At 44.6% G+C, this 21,366-nt stretch overlaps 1 pseudogene; it reads left to right on the top strand.

The window, feature by feature from the left end:
* Positions 1–449: 449 nt before the first annotated feature.
* On the top strand, positions 450–16,676 carry LOC100563876 (cytochrome P450 2C15-like; annotated as a pseudogene).
* Positions 16,677–21,366: the final 4,690 nt, after the last annotated feature.

Below are 21,366 nucleotides of genomic sequence, written 5' to 3'. Positions count from 1 at the left end.
GTAAGAAGTAAATGCGACCTTTGCTCGTCTAGTAGATTTAGCAGAGAATATCTCATTGATTTGGTTTAAAGGGTGAGAAACTCTTTATTCATTTAAAGGAGGATGTGGCAACCTCTCTCCTGAGGAGCCCCAGAAGTGTATGGACCCCAAGTTCTGCCTGGCTGCAAAGTGCATGGGAACTGAGCAACTTCAGCTGTTCTTCTAAGGAGGAACATAGGTGTTCATGTTCACCCCCAAGTCTTTTGGACTGTGGGGTACCCAAAAGTCCATTTTACCCTTACCTTACATGAAACCACAGGTTGAGATCATTAGAGCTTTGGGGTGCTGTACTATCAGTGTTCTGATGTCACTCCATTCTCCTTCTCAATCTTGACAGAGCCAGTAGAGGACTGCAAAAAGTGAACCTTGAAGTAGTGAGGGAACTCTGTACATCAAATGACATCAATATTTTAGACTAAATTAAAGGTGTATCCAAAAATTAAATTAAAATGTATAAAAAACCCCATTAACATTATCAAAGGCTTTCTCAGCATCTAATGCCAGCTGGTTTTCATTATTTTTCTCCAAGAATTGCTCCCTGAGTCTCAGTAGTGCTGATATCACTGTCATTTTGGCTTCAACTAAAAACATGTCTCTTTGCTAGATGTGGCCTGTTTGATTCCATTCAAATCTCTACATGCTTTATAGTTTTAAATAGTCTTGAGTTGTTTATCCTATCTTGTTTTAATTTATCAAAAATGTCCCACTTTTTCTGAAGGAGAACTTCTGCATGTATAAATCAAACACAGGCTTGCAGCTATGTTGCAATTGTTCAAATGATAGCAGACTCTTCTAGGTTTGCCTTCACATACAGGCAGAGCAACATATACAGGTCCATTACCTCTGTTGTCTTCTTAAGGTATGATGCATCTTTTCCAAATGTGTTACCCTAATTGCTCATGTGTCCACCCAAAATATGCCTCTTTCTTTGTTTTCCCACAGATAAGTGAAGAGTATGGCCCTGTGTTTACACTTTATTTGGGGATGAATCCCGCTGTGGTGCTGCATGGCTATGAGGCCATTAAAGAAGCATTGATTGACCGTGGGAATGATTTTGCTTCCAGGGCAAAAATACCATTGGTAGAAAAAATGAGTGAAGGGAAAGGTATGCAGCATTGATTTAATGTTTGCAGGTGGTGTCAAGGTTCAGATTGCTTCTCAGTCGTGGAAACCCACTGTGTTATCTTGGGCAGGTCACATGTCTTACTTAAATATATATCCATTTTATTATAATGGATGCCCATCATGAAATCACTGATTGAGATACATAGATAGATAGATAGTAAGCATGTCCAATTTTTCGATTTGTCTCTTAAATCGGATTTATCTCGTTTTGTTCTCCCTTTTTGAAATGCTATCCGAGACGTGGTATCACGGCGCAACCTGCACTGTAATATGAGGCAACCTTGGCCCATTCTCGAAATGTCTCTTAATATGTATGGGTTTTTTTCCAAAAAAATTTTTAATATATTTTTAAAAATATGTTTTAAAATATTTTTGTTAATGCAACCTACCTTGAATGGGAGTGCAGCACAGCCTAACATGGCTGCTCCTCCCCGTCCAATCAGAAGAGTCCACGATGGACACAAAGGTGGGGGTAACGTTCCCAGCGTCCACACAGCAGTATGGCATAAAAGGCCGGTTTGTAGTCGGGCCGAGCCACTCGTGGGTTGGAGAAGCGCGTGAGAGGGTGGTGGAGAAGGGAGAGCAAGGGCAAGCCAAGCCAGCCAGGAGTCAAGAGCAGAGGAAGAGGGTGACAGGGCTTGGGTGCTGGGGAAGAGGGAGCAGGCTCAAGGGTCTAGTTGCTCACCATTTGGAGTGAGTGTGGGTATTATGGGGAGCGCTCAGCAAGAAATACCATTGAATTCCAGGGTTATTTTAACCAAAATATTAAAGGAATATCTAGCTTTCCATTTTACTTTGCATAGTGCTTGCTTGAGCAAAGCCTTGCTGAAACACTTGTCCATTTCCAAAACAAGGCATTGTGTTTTTGCCTTCTGGGAGGGCATAGCAAGAAAAGCCATCGAATTCCAGTTTCGTTTTTACCAAACTATTACAAAAGGAAAATCTAGTTTCCAAAGTTACTTTGTATAGTGCCTGGCTTGCTTGAGCAAAGCCCTGCTGAAACACTCGTCCATTTCCAAAACAAGGCATTGTGTTTTTGCCTTCTGGGAGTGCATAGCAAGACATACCATTGAGTTCCAGTGTCCTTTTTCCCCAAAATATTACAAAAGGAATCTCTAGTTTCCAAAGTTACTTTGCACACAGTGCTTGAGCATTGCCTGCCTTGGTCACTCGTCCATTTTCAAAACAAGGCATTGTGTTGTTTTTGCCTTCTGGGAGTGCATAGCAAGACATACCATTGAGTTCCAGTGCCTTTTTTACAAAACTATTACAAAAGGAAAATCTAGATTCCAAAGTTACTTTGCATAAACCAAGGGATTTCAGATAGCAGAACTGCGAGCCCATAGCAATGAAGCATTCATGGGGAAGTCGGTTGTCACATAAGAGTTTAGGGCAAGCCATTGCCTCGGGCAGAAGAATGAGGGGTGGCACTGGCAGGAAACAAAGTGGGGCTCCCAAAGGCTGTGCTGTGCAAAGTGAAATTGTGGAAGGTTGGAGTCCAGGTGGCTCGCCAGCAGAAATGTGTCCCCTCCAAAATCGAACCTGGTCAACCGTGGCAGAGGCTGCCATTGATGTCTCTGAACTTGGTCGTGTCATTGTCCTTGCGCCAAACATAGTGGTTAAGAAAGAAATTGATAGGCTACCTCTAACTCATTCATCATCAGATGATGGGGAGGAAGATGACAATGCCAGTAGTGCCGTTCGCCCTGAGGATGTCATGTTGCAACCCACTCCTTCCTCCTCCTGTCCTGTGAGCACCCCACAAAGGCCACGGGGGCACCACCATTGGGAAGGCCGAAGTCTTTCCTCTGGGACCACTTCATGGTCCATTCCTAACGTGCATCTTCAGCTGTGTGCAAGGACTGAGGGACAAACATTAGCAGAGGTAAAGAGGGTTAGGGTATTTGTCCACCACTGACTTAAGGATCCACATGAAGAGGCATCATCCATCAATTCCCTTGGGGGTAGAATCCCTTAGCCCTGCAAGCAGTACCCTGAGCTCTCCAACATCTCCGTTAGGGTCGGGTGGGAGACAGACTCAAGCAACCTTAGCTGATTGGGGCCATTCCGCTGGCAGGAAGAGAACGGGGGGAACGGCACCACTGTTGAGCAGATCACTCAGCGAGTTGAAGAGATGCTGTCTCTCGACCACCATCCCTTCAAAATGGTGGAGCAAGAAGGCTTTGTGCGCCCGATGGAACTGCTGTGTCCCCAATACAAAATCCCCTCACGACAAACCTTTTCCAGAACCGTGATACCCGGGCTGTATGAAGCCTGCAAGGTATGCATTGAGGAGATGTTGCGGAGCGCCCTTGAAGGCCACATCCATTACACTTCTGACATTTGGACCAGCATTGGAGGAGGCCATTCCTACCTCTCTCTGATGGCACATTGGTGGGAGAAAGGCGACAGCGTGGTGACAGGCCAATGTCCACCATTTTCACAGATTTCCAGCCACAGAAACAAAGTTATACAAGTAGAAGAAGGCTTTCACAGTGAAAAAAACACAATTGAACAGGAAATAAGACTTTCAAACCAGGAACAGGTTTCTTCAACAGGATAGGTCAAGAAATGAAGCCGGGAGAGCCCTGTAAAAGTCCCCCCTAGGTTCAGTTTTTTTGCAATTGCGCATACGCGTCTGCCATTTTAGAAACATTTAGAAACATAAGAATTTTCATAAATATCCGAACTTTTTGAGGAAAAAAAATCAGAAATAGTTTCTATAACGAAGCGCAGGCACCCCCTACTTTAGAAGCGAGAATTGAAACATTTTTTCATCGATCGGACATGCCTGATAGATGATTGATAGAAGATAGAGGCTCTTGTTATACTTACTTTGAAATTCCCATTGGAAATTATTATATTCCTTCGAAGGATGTTGAGTCCCTCTACAGATCTTAATAATAATAATTTTTAATAATAATAATAATTTTATTTTTATACCCCTCCCCATCTCCCCAAGGGGACTCGGGGCAGCTTACATGGGGCCAAGCCCAGGCAAAACAGACAATATAAAACACAACAATAAAACAAATCAATCAACAATAAAGCAAGTCATAAAACAAATAAGATCATATAAAACAAACATGCATGATAAATCTTATGTTCATTATGGTAATGTCCTACTGTGTGTAAATACAGAGATGCCTCCTAAGGAAAAGCTGCACAAGATGTAAAGTTTCTGTCCTTAGGAATATGTGAAACCCTACACAAAGCCTTATCGCAATAGCTGTAATGGGCCTTGCCACCAAAAATCTATGTTCCTCAATATATCTACTGCTGTTTAAAGAAGCATGGCCATAAAGACGAACAGAAACCGTTTTGTTTTCTCCTATATAAGTATCCTCAGATTCTTAGACTTAAGAGTGCACCAGTGCAGATTTGGATGCAGATTTAGACCATGGTTCCTGAGTTGGGGGATCAGAAAGTGATTAAAGGCACTTCCAAATACATTGAAACTAGCTGAAAGACAGAAAATGACCCCCATACCCTCAGTCTAAAGATATAAAGAGACAGCTTGGGGATTCTGTTGGTGTACCGTCCACCCCGCGACCCAACAGTCTCCCTGTCTGAGCTAGCAGAAGTGGTCTCCAATTCGGCCCTGGTCTCCCAACAACTTATAGTTTTGGGAGACTTTAACATCCATGCCGAGACCACATTAACAGGTGCAGCTCAGGACTTCATGGTTGCCATGACGACCATGGGGCTGACTCAAGTTATATCTAGGCCCACACATCAGGCGGGACACACGTTGGACCTTGTCTTCATTGTGGACGGTGGGACAGTCAGAGTGGAAGAGCAAAATATTCTTCCATTGTCATGGTCTGACCATCATCTGATCTGTTTAAGTTTCGCCGTGTCTTCTAACCTCCGCAGGGGTGGTGGACCCATTAAGATGGTCCGCCCCAGGAGACTGATGGATCCGGATGGATTCTTGAGGTCTCTTGGGGATCTTCCTGTTCTGGAGACTGGCGATCCTGTCGATGTCCTGGCTGATCACTACAATAGTGAGCTGTCAAGGGCACATAGCATAGCGTCTGCAGCCAACAGGCCATCGGAGTTGTTCCGAGTTGTTGGGGAGCTCCTGCGGCCCCCTGAGACCCAGGGGCTTCCCGATGGCTTGGCAACTCGGTGCAGCGAGTTCGCGCACCATTTCGCAGGCAAAGTTGCTCAGATACGTCGTGAGTTGGACTCCAGCTTAACCGTGGTCTCAGCGGAGGTAACCGAGGTACCTGTCTGTCCGATCTTGTGGGATTCTTTCCGGCTTGTTCTTCCTGATGACGTGGAGGGGATTCTTGGGTCTGTGAGGGCGACCACTTGCGCTCTGGATCCTTGTCCCTCTTGGCTGGTTAAGCTGGCCAAAGATGGGTTGTTGGAATGGTTTGTGGCTATAATAAATGCCTCCTTGGGTCAGGGGTCATTTCCATCCTGTTTTAAGCAAGCGGTGGTTAAACCGCTACTAAAAAAGACCTCGTTAGACCCATCGGTTTGTGACAATTACAGACCAATCTCCAACCTCCCATTTCTGGGCAAGGTTCTGGAGCGGGTGGTTGCCACGCAGCTCCAGGAGTTCCTCGATGACACTGATTATCTGGACTGCTCGCAGTCGGGCTTCAGGCCTGGGCACAGCACCGAGACGGCTTTGGTCGCCTTGGTGGATGACCTCCGCAGGGAACTGGACAGGGGGAGTGTGACCCTGCTGGTTCTCTTGGACATCTCAGCGGCTTTCGATACCATCGACCATGGTATCCTTCTGGGGAGGCTCTCTGGGATGGGGCTCGGTGGCACGGTTCTGCAGTGGCTCCAGTCCTTCCTGGAGGGCCGTTCCCAGATGGTGAAGCTGGGGGACACCTGCTCGGACCCCTGGCCTTTGACCTGTGGGGTCCCGCAAGGGTCTATCTTATTCCCCATGCTATTTAACATCTACATGAAACGGCTGGGAGAGGTCATCCGGAGTTTTGGAGGGTGTTGCCATCTCTACGCAAATGACACGCAAATCCACTACTCGTTTCCATCTGATTCCAAGGAAGCCCCTTGGATGCTGAACCAGTGCCTGGCCGCTGTGGCGGACTGGATGAGGAGGAACAAGCTGAGGATCAATCCTGACAAGACAGAGGCCCTCCTGGTCAGTGGCCCGTCGGATCGGGGTATTGGGTGGCAGCCTGTGCTGGACAGGGTCGCACTCCCCTTGAAATCACAGGTCCGCAGTTTGGGGGTCCTCCTCGATTCAGCGTTGACGCTTGAAGCACAGGTGTCGGCGGTGGCCGGGAGGGCCTTTGCACAACTCAAGCTTGTGCGCCAACTGCGACCATACCTCGTGAAGTCTGACTTGACCACGGTGGTGCATGCCTTAGTTACCTCTAGACTGGACTACTATAATGCGCTCTACGTGGGGCTTCCCTTGAAGACGGCCCGGAAACTACAATTGGTCCAATGCTCGGCGGCCAGATTAATAACGGGGGCGAGTTACAGGGAGAGATCCACTCCCCTGTTTAAGGAGCTCCACTGGCTGCCGTTCATTTTCCGGTCCCAATTCAAGGTGCAGACCATCATCTATAAAGCCCTGAATGGTTTGGGACCCACCTACCTCCGTGACCGTATCTCCTACCATAAACCTGCCCGATCTTTACGATCATCCGGGGAGGCCCTTTTATCACCACTGTCTATATCCCAGGCCCGCCTTGTGAGTACAAGGGAGAGGGCCTTTTCCGCTGTGGCCCCCCGACTATGGAATGCACTGCCCCCTGAGATCAGGCAAGCTCCCGCTCTGTTAGCTTTTAGGAAAGATTTGAAAACATGGCTCTTCCGCTGTGCTTTCGGTGAGTAATTTTGCTATATATGTCTGTGTTACTCCCCCCTTAGCATTTATTTTCTAGACTGCCCTACTTTCTTGTGTCCCAGCCCACAATGGAGTACCCCCTCTGTCCCTCTCACTCCGAGTTTTATCCTTGTGTCCATGCGGCCTGCCCTTGTTTAACTGGTTTTTTTTTTATTTCTTGATGTAAAGTCTATTATCATCTATTGTATTGCTTTTAATTGTGTTATGATATGTTGTTTTTGTATGTTATTATATTGTATTGCTCTGGGCGTGGCCCCATGTTAGCCGCCCTGAGTCCCCGTTGGGGAGATGGTGGCGGGGTATAAATAAAGTTTTATTATTATTATTATTATTATTATTATTATTATTATTATTATTGTGACGAATCATGCGTGTTTTGCCATTCTCCTTCACCTCGACCCTTCCTACTCTTCCATCATGGTGTTGTTTCACCTGTTGCAGGAATCGTATTCAGCAATGGGGAGAGCTGGAAGCAGATCCGGCGTTTTACCTTGACCACCCTCCGCAACTTTGGGATGGGGAAGAAGAGCATCGAGGAGAGAATCCAGGAAGAAACCCAGTATCTCCTGGAACAATTCCATGACACAAAGGGTAAGTGGAATCTATTGGCCAGCCTCATCCCCACTGACTTCTTCAAAATTTTCAGGAGATTCCTCTTGCAATGTCTTGGTGAAAGGCTCTAAATTCAAACTCTCGCATGCATCTTAGTTTTATAGACCTTCTAGGTTTCCCATGCATAGGGTTAGGGACTTCCCCTCCTGCTCATCCATAATCCTGGAATTTCCCATCTGGAGGTTGAACATTTTGTGGCCTGGTCTTTCTGGAAGGCTTGGGGCTTTAAATATTCTGAGCCGAGATGCTCAGATATTCTAGATCTTTAAAACATTGGAGAAAACCTGGGCAAGCATGGCTTTCTTATGCCAGTTTCCAAAACGGATAACCATCATTTTCAACAATCATTCTCAGTTAAAGTGGTTTCCACCATTGATATATCCTGGATCTCACATGTCAGAATGTGGATTTCACAGACCTAGAGTAGATGTCCTTCACATTTTGGATGAAAGGGAGAAGACAAAAAAGGCCATGCAGCTTCCAATGGAGCAGAGAGGTTCTCCTTCAAGTACAATGAACCCAAATTTTGTGGTCAGCAGACGTCGGCCAATGCTGGAGAGAATCAGCAATGTCACAGATACCACAGTCTATGTAGAATCAAAGTTGTATAGAATTAGGAATGGCCCCAAACATGACTTTTGGACTCTTGCATTCAACCACAGGTGAACAAAGGAATCCCTATGGAAGGTCTGAGGCCTTCCAGAACATGAGACTCTTTTGCTCGCTGCTAGCAATGGGTGGAAGGAAGCCTTCATTTCTGTCCAGCCAGGGCCAACCCAATGCTCAGGGCCAGCAACAGTTTCCTGACTGGGACAGATTGGATCTAAAAAAAGGACTTCTTAAATGTTTCTATTTGGACCCTTTTTTGCCCGAGAATTGTATTATAAAGTATGATCACAAGTATATAGGTATTTTAAAAAGATATAAAAATCAAGCATTGAAAGATAATTCATCAGCATTTGCAAGGCTTGCCAAACAGATGATTTTCATTTTTATGAAGTACACCTGAAGCATGTTCTACCGAGTCTACTGGAAAGGCTACACCGCAGATCTGGGTAATTATCTAAAACATCCACTAACATTAGGAAAAGTCTTCCTGTTGCCAAATGTTTCAGGACCCCATTATTGAGCTGAATGGGTGTTGTGACTCAGCAGCAGCAGAGCCAGCAGTGATGATGAGGAAGGGGATTCTGGGTTACAGATGCAGGAGCCAGATGATGGGATGCAGGATGAATTTCAGGATGATGTCATGGGGATGGGAATTATACAGGCTGGTTCTGAAGAGCAAGAAACGCAGCTTGTGGACGAACTCTTGAACCAGCCTGTCATAGATAACAACCAGGGAGATATTCCCATGAGAAATAATGAGCTGGAGTTGTCTCAGGTTCAGGTGCAAGATAATGATTTGGTTGGCCTTGAAGGAGTGCCATTACTATCTAGAGCAGACAGTTTGCAATGGAAAGGAATGCCTCTGCCTTGGCGCAGCTCGAGATTAGCTGGAAAGTGGGAAGCCTCTGAAGGAAAGAGAAATGCATTTTTGGGTTGCTTTTAAAACTGTGTTGAGAGATAGATCTTTGTCAAAGCAAATTCTCTCTTTATCAGAGTGGATGTCTATGTCTTCCTGCCTTGGAAATTCTCCTGTTCCTGGATCTTTGAAACCTATGGGCCATTGTATCTTTGGGAAATGAACTCTTGTTTTTTGCCTATAGACTATTGGATTCATTGACTCTTTTTACAACTACTTTGGGAACTTTATTTCTGCCTGCTTTGATATATATTTGCTTTTGCTCAATGGGTGCGACAATGGGTCCCATTTGGGTTGGGGCTCACAGTTTAAGGAGCTGTGATCAACGAGATGGACTGAAACAAGACAATCCTTTTTTGTCCTTCCAGGGCAACCCTTTGACCCACACAACCTCTTCAGCTATGCTACCGCCAATGTCATCTGCTCCATTGTCTTTGGGAAGCGCTACAAATACAATGACAAGAGGTTTCAAACCTTGATAGCCATAACAAAAGAGAACACTGAGCTTTTTAACTCTGCTTGGGGACAGGTAGGCCCCTTTCCTTCCTAGCTGGTGACATTTCCCATTGAGGAGCCATCTACACTGACGGTTTAATACTGCTTCAAGTAATCCGTAATATGCCTACTGGAAATGCCCACTGAAGTGTACTTTGAACCTGTTAATCCAACACGAGCAAAGTCAGGGGAAAGTCTAGAAAAGTGTCTCTTAATGCTCCTCACCATGTGGTGACATTAAGAACTCCACAGAATGCTATCTGCAAGTGCGCATTCTGAAGGAATTTGAAAAATTTTTATTCCCCAAGACTGTCAAGCCATGACTACTGCAGACCCTGGAACTGGTTCAGAGACCAGCCTCTGTGATCTCCATCTGGACCTCAAACTGGTTCCAGGGTTTATGATCCAATAATCACAGAGTGACATTCAGTTTCTGCAATGTCAGTTTCAACTTGATCTAGGTGGCCAGTGTAGATGGGCCTTCTGTTTGCACCTTTTGTGTCACTGTGGCCACAGACGTCATTGATATAAGAGGGATGGAGGAGGGCAGAGACATGACTCTGGGCATTTGCCCCCTAAATAACACTGATAGATTAAAAATAGGAAAGAGAGATGCAGTGAATCCCCAGGGAACCAGGCCTTAATGTGGATACAATGATTTGCCATCAGGGTCTCATCCCACAAGGGATTCTGCACCCAGAAAAGAGAGGACACCTTCCAATTTGCCCATTGATTCTTGGTTTCCAATCCATGACTCCAGGAGTTGGAGGAAATGCTAGGATCATACAGTCCAACCCCCTTCTTCCATGCAGGAAGTCCCATTTGAAGCATTCCAAGTAGATGAACATCAAGTCTGTGTTTAGAAACCTCCAAGAAGGACATTCCCCACACCCATTTCATTGTTGATACTCAGGAAGTTCTTCCTAATGTTTAGGTGGGATCTCTTTTCCTCCTCCCCTGATCCCCAGGCTGTCCTCTTGGCATGATACCAGGAGGAGGGCAAGACAGTCAGCAGTTGAGAGTGCTTCTTCAGTTCTCAGCTGCTCGCACCATCCTTATGGCAGGAGGAGGTCGAGACACACGGTAGCTGAGAGTGCTTCAGCGGGTTTTCAGCTACTACATGCCTTTCTCCTCCATCTTTTTGCCATAAAGATGTGGTGGGCTTCTATGACCTTCTGCCAAGAAGGTAGAGAAAATGAAGAGGTCCTGAGGTAAGCACCCACAAGGCTGCATCCGCCCCCTGGGCCCTAGTTTGCCATTGTCCTCTTCTCCATGTGACATCCTTTCACTTCTTTCAACCTGGCTGTCATGTCCCCTCTTGACACATCCCTATTGTGCACCTTGTCTTCCAGCTCTACAATACCTTCCCTGTTCTGATGGAATGGATCCCAGGACCCTATCAACGCATGATACAATGTGACATCAAATGCAGATAATTCATTCTGGAGGAAGCCAAGGAACACAGGGCTACTTTGGACCCCAACTCACCTCGAGGTTTCATTGACTGCTTCTTTATCAGAATGGATCAGGTAAGAGAGAGTCATGGAATCCTTGGTTTTGAGCCATCCTCCAAGCACTGTAGTATCACATATGTGCTCTAGATTTTGGTTGAGAATTTCCAAGGACATTGCAAGGTAATGAGCCTAACCCCATAGGGAGATTACTTGAAACCCTTTCACCCTGGGACATCCTACCCCCTGATGGAGAGGGGTCTTTTGGGAGAAGGTTCTTTGGGAAAGCCTTTCCTTCTTCTGTTCCATCTATTAAAACTTTAAAAGAGATAAGCCAGGTCCAAGACTTCCCAAAAGAACCAGCTCCCATTTTATTCTAAAAACCAAGCAGGGCCATGCCTGTTTAATAGTTGGATGGAAGGTCACCAATAAGCACCAAAGTTGGAAACTAAATTTCCAAAAAATGGCACACAGACATTTCTGAGCTTTTTCTGCTCAGAAAACCTGGATTTATGAGGCCACATCCACACCCACACCTCCTGGCATCACCTGAGGATGCTGGGCTCTGAGAATGTGTGTGTGTGTGTGTGTGTGTCAAGGTCATGTAATCAAGGTGAATGGAAGACCAGACATTGTGGAGGTCTGCCTGCCTCTCCTTTTCTCCCTCTGAGGCCAGTGTAGTGGACCTGGAAGGAAGAGAGAGCTCCTGTTATTCTGAGGACTCAGCCAGAGAAAGATTTCCATTGATATTTCCTAGACTTCACTAAGCACAGTTGGGCTGAGCAAACTGATTGTGTTGCATGTATCACCAGGAGAAGCACAATGAGGCCTTCGAGTTCACCATGGAGAACATGGTCATCTGCAGCCTGGAGTTGTTTGCCGCAGGAACTGAAACAATCAATGCTACACTCCGATATGGGCTCTTGATCCTCCAGAAGTACCAAGAGATAGAAGGTAAGAAAGATGTGGAGACCTCAGGCCAACAGGTTCCATCAAAATTGTAGCTTCTGCAGATTAACTGTGATCAGACTCTGGAGTTGCCATTAGGCTGAAAATAGGTCCTAAAGTTGTTTAATTTCTAGTTCTGGTTGAAGGCAAAATAGATGGGGATGATCCGGGCCTTCTGCTTTCATCAGCTTTTGAACTCTTGATTTGCAAACTTTTAAACAGAGGCTGGATGGCCATCTGTCAGGGATACCTTGATTCTGCTTTGCCTGCATGGCAGGGGATTGGACTAGATGGCCCACATGTTCTCTTCCAACTCTATGATTCTGATTCCATTATTCTGGTCCAACACATTTGGACTGAAAAGAGGTCCAGAAAGTGGTTGTACTACTAATTCCTGATTTCTGATCTCTGGATTGTTCAGCTGATTTTGAAGTTGTGTAAGGCATTAGGAAGAAGGTGTTTGTGGGCGAATGCTGCTTCGTGATCAACTGAGGGAATTTTTGAACCAACTAATTCATCTTTTTGGGGGGAGTCCAAGCTCTTTATGGGAAGGTAGTTGGATTTGGTGACATTGCACAAAACTAGGTAAATCTTCACAACAGATCTAGCTCAAATTGACGTCCCCTCAACAGTGATAGAACCAGTATCCATGAAATAATTGATTTATATGGCATCCTAAGATTGGTAGTGTCTTGTGGGACTATTACCTTCCACCATCATTTGGATTTCTTAGATAAATCAAGTTAAATGGGGAACTTTAGTGCAAATGACCACAAGAAGACCAAAGATAAGGAAATCCAGAACTCATCCACCAAAATGGTTAACACAAAGCATAACTTTGGAAAAGATCCAAGAATGTCACACTTCAAGACTCAAATGTTGCAGCCTCAGAGGTCAGCTCGGGTAGTTTTGATAGTCATAAAGATGTAGACATCCACATTTGGGGATGGTGCGATTCCACTTTTAGGTGGCATATCTCTTTTGATGACATTTAGTACAAAACATGGAAGCTGGTGGTTTACTATTGGGGGGGGGATTCACAATGATCTGGGATCCAATCCTTTCCAGGGCATTTCTTGTTTCTTGCCATGAGCCAGAATTTGTATGATTTCTCTGATGTTCTCTGGATGCTTCTTTCTTGACATGTAGCCTCTTGCATCTCCTGGCAGAGAAAGTGCAGGAAGAGATTGACCGGGTGGTTGGTCGCTCTCGAATGCCCACCATGGCTGACCGTGGACAGATGCCTTATACAGACGCCGTCATCCACGAGATCCAGAGATTCACCTCTCCTTCTCCAGTGGCCCTCCCCCATTCCGTGGTCAACGACACACCATTCAGAGGATACCTCATCCCAAGAGTGAGTTCTCTGCTTCTACTCCCAGAAGAAGACATTCCCACAACAGAACCATGACATTGGAAGGAGCCCTCTACTTGACATCTGTAACGTGGCAACCACCAAAGACTCAGGGAGGAGACCTTTTACTTTTTGTTTTTTTTTCTTCTTCTTCTTCACTTTAGATGGTAGCGTAACTTAGTTTAGAATATATGTGACAGAGGCTTGGATGTTGGAGAACACTAACAAGTTTATTCAGGCACAGAGCTTAGTGTTTACAATGTTGCTTCTCAGAGTTACACTTTCTTCAACAGTTGCAAAACTATATTGAGGTGTTCCAAACTTCTTAAAATGTCAGTTCTTTCTCCACTAACAGACTACCTTAAAATAAGTCACCAAACTTATTTTATCCCTGATCCCCTAACTTAGGATCAGCCTTTCCTGAGCTTCACCAGAGCCCAAACTAAAACCAACCTTCCCTGTAGTTCTCTGACCACAGACTGACTGACTGAGTTTCTTTTCAAACTCTCTTCTGCCAAATGACAGTTGGATCCGCCTACGTTTCTATGGCAGCCTGCCCCAGAATGCTAAGATGCGATAATTGTAATACTTACCCTTTTAAAACATAAACACACAATTAAACATAACATCTGTAAACCAAAATTCATACTTCATTACAACATCCAATAAGACTAGACATCCTGGTGAAATTGCAGCTGAGCTATTTCTATCTTGACAATTAAGCCACTGACCTGAAAAACCCATATCCCCAACCCCACCTGCACCCCAACACCAAAGTATTGAAATTTCCAAACAATTACACAATGCAACACAAATTTTGTTCCGGTTTTTCTAAATATCATTTCCTAATTGGTTCTATCGTAAAATTATGGAGAAAGTTTATTAAACTGCAAAAACTTTGTTTTTGTGGTACATCCTGCAACACATTTTGCTCTGGTGCTTCAATGAGTCTTAACCAATTCAACAGGTTTTGTGGCAGCCACAAAAATGAATTTTCTGGAATATAGCAACTTCTTTCAAAGTAATTACCACACAGTTAAACAAGAAATAATACTTTCAAACCAGGAACAGAATATTTTTTTCAAATTGTGTTACATAGTGTTGTTAGTTCTCCAAATACTGTACTCTTTTTAGGGTACCACCATCTTGCCTGTTCTGACCTCGGTGCTGCATGACGGCAAGGAATTTCCCAACCCAACAAAGTTTGACCCAGGACATTTCCTGAACCCGGATGGGACCTTCAGGAAGAGCAACTACTTCATGCCCTTCTCGGCAGGTAAGTCCCTCCTTCCCCCATTGGGCAGCAGTCCAGGGATTCATGTGGCTGAGAGGCTCCTTTGGGTCTTCTGAGTTGTCCATTTCTGGGAAATGAATCCTCCAGTGGTTGTGAGATATTGAACCATAGAGTCATACAGTTGGAAGAAACCACCAGGGCCAACCAGTCCCACTTCTGCCATGCAGGAAATTGCTGTGGACCAAAGAGAGCCCCCAATTGGCTATTTTCAACACTAGCCTGGAGCTATTGAACATAATGCCATGCACACATGGAGACCAGAGTGCCAACCAAAGGATTTTAATCAGAACATAATTAATACCCCTCCCCCTCAAAAAAAGACCACTTGTTGGATTTTTTTTGTTTCTACTGAAAGATGAAAAGGATCCCAAAGGTCCCTCATCTCCATCCTACCAGTGTTGAGGTATCCATTATGTCCATGTGTCGTGACCCTTTTGACGTCACGTCATAAAGCTCAACGGGAGACATAAAACTGATGTATATGTACATGCCCATTTGGCTGTAACAATAAAAGGGACATCATCCTGACCATAAGAGCAGTTCAACAGTGGAACTTAGTGCCTTATTTGGCTTGGTTTCAAGATCTTCCGAGTGTGATGGAGGCTCCTTCTTTGGCTTGGTTTCAAGACCCCTGAGCATCTTGGTTACTCTTCCTTAGATATGTACCAGCTTATCAAGGGTTCCTGGACAGAGGTTTCCAGATGAGGAGGCCAGACCAAGGCAGAATAGAGCGGGGCTGCTGCTTCCCTTGCTCTGTAGACTGCACTCTGATGAGCATATCCTCCAGCTGCCTTTGTGACCCCCTTCCCTCTTTCTCCCCTTCCTTCCTTCCTTCCTTCCTTCCTTCCTTCCTTCCTTCCTTCCTTCCTTCCTTCCTTCCTTCCTTCCTTCCTTCCTTCCTTCCTTCCTTCCTGCTGTGGTAATCTCTGAGAGATTAGACTCAATTCAACCCTCTCTGGGGGAGATTCCACCAAAATCAGCAGAGTAGCAAAACCAAAGCTTTCAAATGCAGCAGTTACTTACACGGGGTGAGCAAAGAGAAGCCTTTGTCTATTTAGGATTGCAATGGACTGCAGAGTCTCAATAAAAGATCAAAAAGTATTTATTAAGGTAAAAAGAACTCAATTGTAGATAGACAGGCTTGGGAGCTGTCTAGTCTACTCTAGACTGGTTTCTAAAGAAAAATAAGAAAGGAAAAATAACCAACATCTAAATAGCTACATCTTGCCAGGAGAGATGGCAGGATCCTTCTTGTTAGCTAGAAGAACAAAGGGAGAAGAGAGAACCAAAAATGGTTCCAACCTCATGGTCCAATTTATTGGGGCCATAAAAGACATTCTGACCAATGAGAAGTTAGTGTCCCTAAAGATTCACATTTCTACTAACTTCAATGTAAGGGACATGACATACACAGGATAGAGTGAAACACAGTAGAGCCTGTCTAGGCATGCTTTGGAAACGGGGAAAGGATTCCCTCAATCTAACTCTATCATCTATCTGACTACATTTAGACTTGAGTAGTCCAGGATGATTCCCAACACTTCCTTCCTTCCTTCCTGGGTCTCCTTACAGGCAAACGGATCTGCGCAGGAGAAGGCCTGGCCCTCATGGAGCTCTTCTTGTTCTTCACTTCTATCCTCCAGAACTTCAAGCTGAAGCCCCTCATGGATCCCAAGGATATTGACCTTTCACCCATGAAAGGGAACATGGACAACATCCCTCAGCCCTACAAGTTTTGTGTTATCCCTCGCTGAAAAATTCACATCCGGAGAACAAACGCCCTGGCAAAGTCAAGGGTGACCAGACAAACTCAGCTTTGCGTAGACTAGGTTTCTCCTAGACTTTCTGTGTTGGAGCAACCGTTCCCAAATGTCTCAATGCCACCCTCAAGTGAAAACGCCACTGGGCTTAAACTAGTATCCTCCAAATCTGTACCTGTGGAGAGTTCAATTTGCTTGTTATTAAATGATCTTTCAACCTAGTCTCTTTGTTTCCATTCCATGTTGTTTTCAACTGAATCTGCATGTGGATATTCCAGGCTGAGAAGTCTTTGTCTTTGAAGTCTTTTCCCCTGGACTTTTTGGTTTAACTTCTTAATGCTTGCTTTTCAGAGCCTTTTTTGATTCCCTGAGCCTTTCCTCATCAAAACCCAATGAACGAAAGCAACTATTATCACAAGCTTAACTTTTGCAGATTTGATTGGAGTGGTCCATCTAGAAATCTCTAAGAACCTAAGAATGGACGCTCTGATCTCTTCTGACTAAGGCTTCAGCTGCCCCATGCCAGATTCATTTTCATGCATTCAGCAAACTAATAATAATAATATGCAGTGGGTGCTCATATAATCCAGTTTAAATCAGATAATCTGGAATCAGATCCTGGGATATAAGGCAGTGTAGATCTTCAACACTCTATACCAAGATCTGATCCCAGATTATCTGCTTTGAACTAGATTATATGTCCACACTGCCAGAAAATCTGGGATAAAATAATCTAGGAGTGGATTTATTCCTATGGGTTGTCGAAGGCTTTCATGGCCGGGATCACAGGGTTGTTGTACGTCTTTCGGGCTGTGTGGCCATGTTCCAGAAGCATTCTCTCCTGACGTTTCGCCCACATCTATGGCAGGCATCCTCAGAGGTTGTGAGGTAACCTCACATACCTCACAACCTCTGAGGATGCCTGCCATAGATGTGGGCGAAACGTCAGGAGAGAATGCTTCTGGAACATGGCCACACAGCCCGAAAGACATACAACAACCCTATTCCTATGGGGCTTAGCCTGCTTCTAACCAGGAGGGGAGGGAACTCGCTCAGGACAGGGGCTTATGTCACATACACAAAAATGTCCTGCTTACTTCAAAGAACCAGCATGAACGCAGATCAAAGATAGCTGCTCTCAGAACCAATCTTTATTGAAGAATACATGACTTGGAAAAAGTCGAGAATGACCTAATGTTTACATACAATCATTTTTATCACCTTTGTTGCAACGTCACACCACACGTAAATATCATCATCAAAACCCCACCCCCTGTATCACATTACTACTATTCCCACACAGTCTACCAATTATAATTGTTTATACTTTCAACCCCGAGTTCCCATGCTCTTCTATCTTCTTCTGCCAGGTGCTTTCATGAGACATTCAGGATTATTTATGTTATGACTCCAAGTCCAGGGTTTGGAAATTCAGCCCTGGGACTTGGTTCCATGACATGGTGCCCCCTTTTTCTTCGTCCTCTTCTTCTGTGCTTCTTTCATCACAATTCTGAAATAAATCAAACAATAATTCTAGGTGTCCATTTTGTCCAAAGTACCCATATACTTTTTCAATAAACTGCGATGGAATACTGGATGTATTTTCCCAAAACTTTTTGGCAATGCCAATTGGAAAGTCACTTCGTTTATCACACCCTGTATCCTGAATGGTCCAATATATTTGGGCCCCAGTTTTCTTGAAGGTAGCCCCAATTTGATGTTTTGTGTACTTAACCACACTAAATCCCCTTTCTCCAATTTATCGCCTTCTATCCTTTTTCTGTCTGCAAATGTCTTATACTTTTTGTGTGCTTCCTTTAAGGATGCAGTCACTTGACTCCAACATTCAAGCATTTGGGTTTTCCATTTCCCTGCCCCTGTTTCTTCATTCTCTGCCCATCTTGGCAATTGGGGCAGAGGCTGTATTTCATACCCGTAAACTACTTCAAAGGGGGTTTTATTCGTTGCGGAGTGTATAGTCGAATTAAAAGCTAGTTCAGCGAAGGCTAGCCACTTAGACCAGTCATTTTGTCTCAAATTAGAGTACATGCGAAGGAACTGCCCAAGTGTCTGTTGAGTACGTTCTACTGCCCCATTTGTCATGGGGTGAAAAGCGGAACTTAGGCTCCTTTCTGCTCCTAGCATTTCCAAGAATTTGTCCCAAAATTTTGCTGTGAACTGAACACCCCTATCACTGACCACCCTACTGGGACATCCATGAAGTTTGTAAATGTGGTTTATGTATAATTCAGCCAGTTTCTCTGCTGATGGTAGTTTCGTCAGTGCTATAAAGTGGGCCTGTTTAGAAAACAGGTCTAATACTGTCCAAATATAGCGATATCCTTTGCTAACCGGCAGCTCTCCCACAAAGTCCATAGCTACACATTCCCAAGGCCTTGTAGGTTCTGCTACTGTTTGTAATAGTCCCATTGGCTTCCCTCCTCTCGATTTATTTCTGGCACAGTCATCACATTGAATAACATGATTTTTTATGTCCTTTCTCATCCCTGGCCACCAACAGTGTTTTGCTATCGCCTTTATTGTTTTTGTAATCCCTGTATGACCAGCGCTCTGGTTATTATGGAAACGATGCAAAATCTTAATCCTCAATATCGTTGGGATATACAGTTTCTTTTTCACGAACCAAAATCCCCCCTTCTGCTCCCCTTTTTCTGCGTTGGATGCGATCCACTGATCTCCTTCATATGACTGTCTCAGTTCTTTTCCCCAACTATCTTCTTCGTCAAATTTGATAGTAGCCGCGCTCTCTTTTTGGGCCTGCGCTCTTGTACTGATAGCCAAACCCCATTGTCTATCGGAAAATAATGTTCCCTCTTTTGTTGTAGTTATGCCCTCGTGTTGAGGCATGCGTGAAAGAGCATCTGCCAATACATTCTGTTTCCCTTGGAAAAACTTTAATTGGAAATCGAACCTGCTAAAGTATTGTGCCCATCTGATTTGCTTGGGGGACAATTTTCGAGGAGATTTTAAATACTGGAGGTTCTTATGATCAGACCAAATTTCAAATGGGATTCCACTCCCTTCGAGGAAGTGTCGCCAGCATTCTAAGGCTTTTAATATTGCTAATGCTTCTTTTTCCCATATGGGCCAACATTTTTCAGTTTCACTGAACTTCCGAGACAAATATCCACAAGGTTTTAAGTTCCCATTTTGATCTTTTTGCAATAGTACTGCCCCGTACGCACAGTCTGAAGCATCGCAATGAATTATGAAAGGGCTCCGGATGTCGGGGTGTTTTAGGACAGGTTCTTCTGTAAAGCGTCCTTTTAGGGTTTCAAAAGCCTTTTGGCATTCTGGCGTCCAACTCAGTTTGGCGCCAGGGGCTTTCACTTTTGCTGTCTCCCCTTTCCCTTTTGTTTTTAAAAGTTCGGTAAGGGGTGCGGTTATTTGTGCAAATCCTTTTATGAACGATCTATAAAAATTTGCAAATCCTAGAAATGATTGCAACTGCCTCCTTGTTTGAGGTACTCCCCATTCTTTTACGTCTGATACTTTAGACAGGTCCATGGCTAATCCGTCCGGAGATATCCGATACCCCAGAAAGTCAATTTGAGTTTTATTGAATTCACATTTGGACAGTTTTGCATACAGCTTTGCTTCCCTTAGTCTTTGCAAAACTTCCCGGACCAATTCCACGTGCTTTTCTTTATCTTCGCTCACGATCAGGATGTCATCCAGAAATATGAATACTCCCCGGTACAACAGTGGGTGCAGTATTTCATTTATGAGCTGCATAAAGCAAGCGCCGCCATTTTTTAATCCAAAAGGTAAAATTAAATATTCAAAATGGCCGAATGCGCAGGAAAATGCAGTTTTCCAAGTATCCTCGGGTTTGATTCTTAATTTATGATACGCTTCAATTAAATCCAGTTTAGTAAATATGCTCCCTTTCTTCAGTACTGTAATCAAATCCTTTACTAAGGGCATAGGGTATTTATTGTCCTTAGTAATTGCATTTAAATTTCGATAGTCAATGCACAGTCTTAAAGAGTTGTCTTTCTTTCTTCTAAATAACACTGGGGCTCCCAGAGGGGAGTTGGATGGCTTAATGAAGCCTCGCGCCAGGTTCTTATCAATATATTTCCTCAATTCTTCTTTCTCCTGAACAGACATAGGATACACTTTTGGTTTTGGTAAGTTTGCTCCTGGGGTTATTTCAATTTCTACTTCTATATTCCTTTTGGGAGGTAATTTACTTGCCTCTTTCTGATTGAAAACATCCACAAAGTCCCTGTATTCAGGGGGCAATAGCTGTTGGTCTATTTCCCCTGCTTCATCTCCCTCGTTCTCTTCTTCTGCTATTTTGCTTATCTCCAAATGTGTTTGTTGCTCTTTAAATGCTAGGCTCTTCCCTCTCCAATCTACTTCGGGATTAGCCTGTTCGAGCCATGGGATCCCTAGTATGACATTGTATGTGGCAACAGGGGCTATCACAAAGGATATTCTTCCTTCCCATTTGCCTATTTTACATGGGACCCCCTGTATTTCCTTCGTAGATACTTCCCCAGCAGCAACTGATCCATCTAGCTGCGAAAATGCAATTGGGGAGTCAAGCAGCGTCTGCTGGCATTTTAGTGCCCCTGCTAATTCCGGAGTTATAATGTTCCTAGAACAACCGCAATCCACGAATGCCCTGCAGGTGGCCCGATTCTCTAACCCCGACAGGCAGATCGGCACTACCAGCATGCGTTTGTCTTGACTCATCAGCCTCTCTGGAGATTCTGGGGCTCGCACCTCCTCCTCCGCTCGTCTCCCTGCTGCTGGCTTGGGCTTTGAGGCTTTTGGCGGCTCCCCCTTCCGGGCCCAACATTCTGCTGCTCGATGGCCCGTCTTCCCACATACAAAGCATCGCGGCTTAGGTCTGTTGTCATCTCCTTTGAAGGGGATCCCCGGCCTCCCTCCG

This window comes from Anolis carolinensis, chromosome 1 (assembly GCF_035594765.1).
Source record: "Anolis carolinensis isolate JA03-04 chromosome 1, rAnoCar3.1.pri, whole genome shotgun sequence".
Taxonomy (NCBI): domain Eukaryota; kingdom Metazoa; phylum Chordata; class Lepidosauria; order Squamata; family Dactyloidae; genus Anolis; species Anolis carolinensis.
Note: the sequence above shows the minus strand (reverse complement) of the source record. Positions and strands in the feature narration are given on the sequence as shown.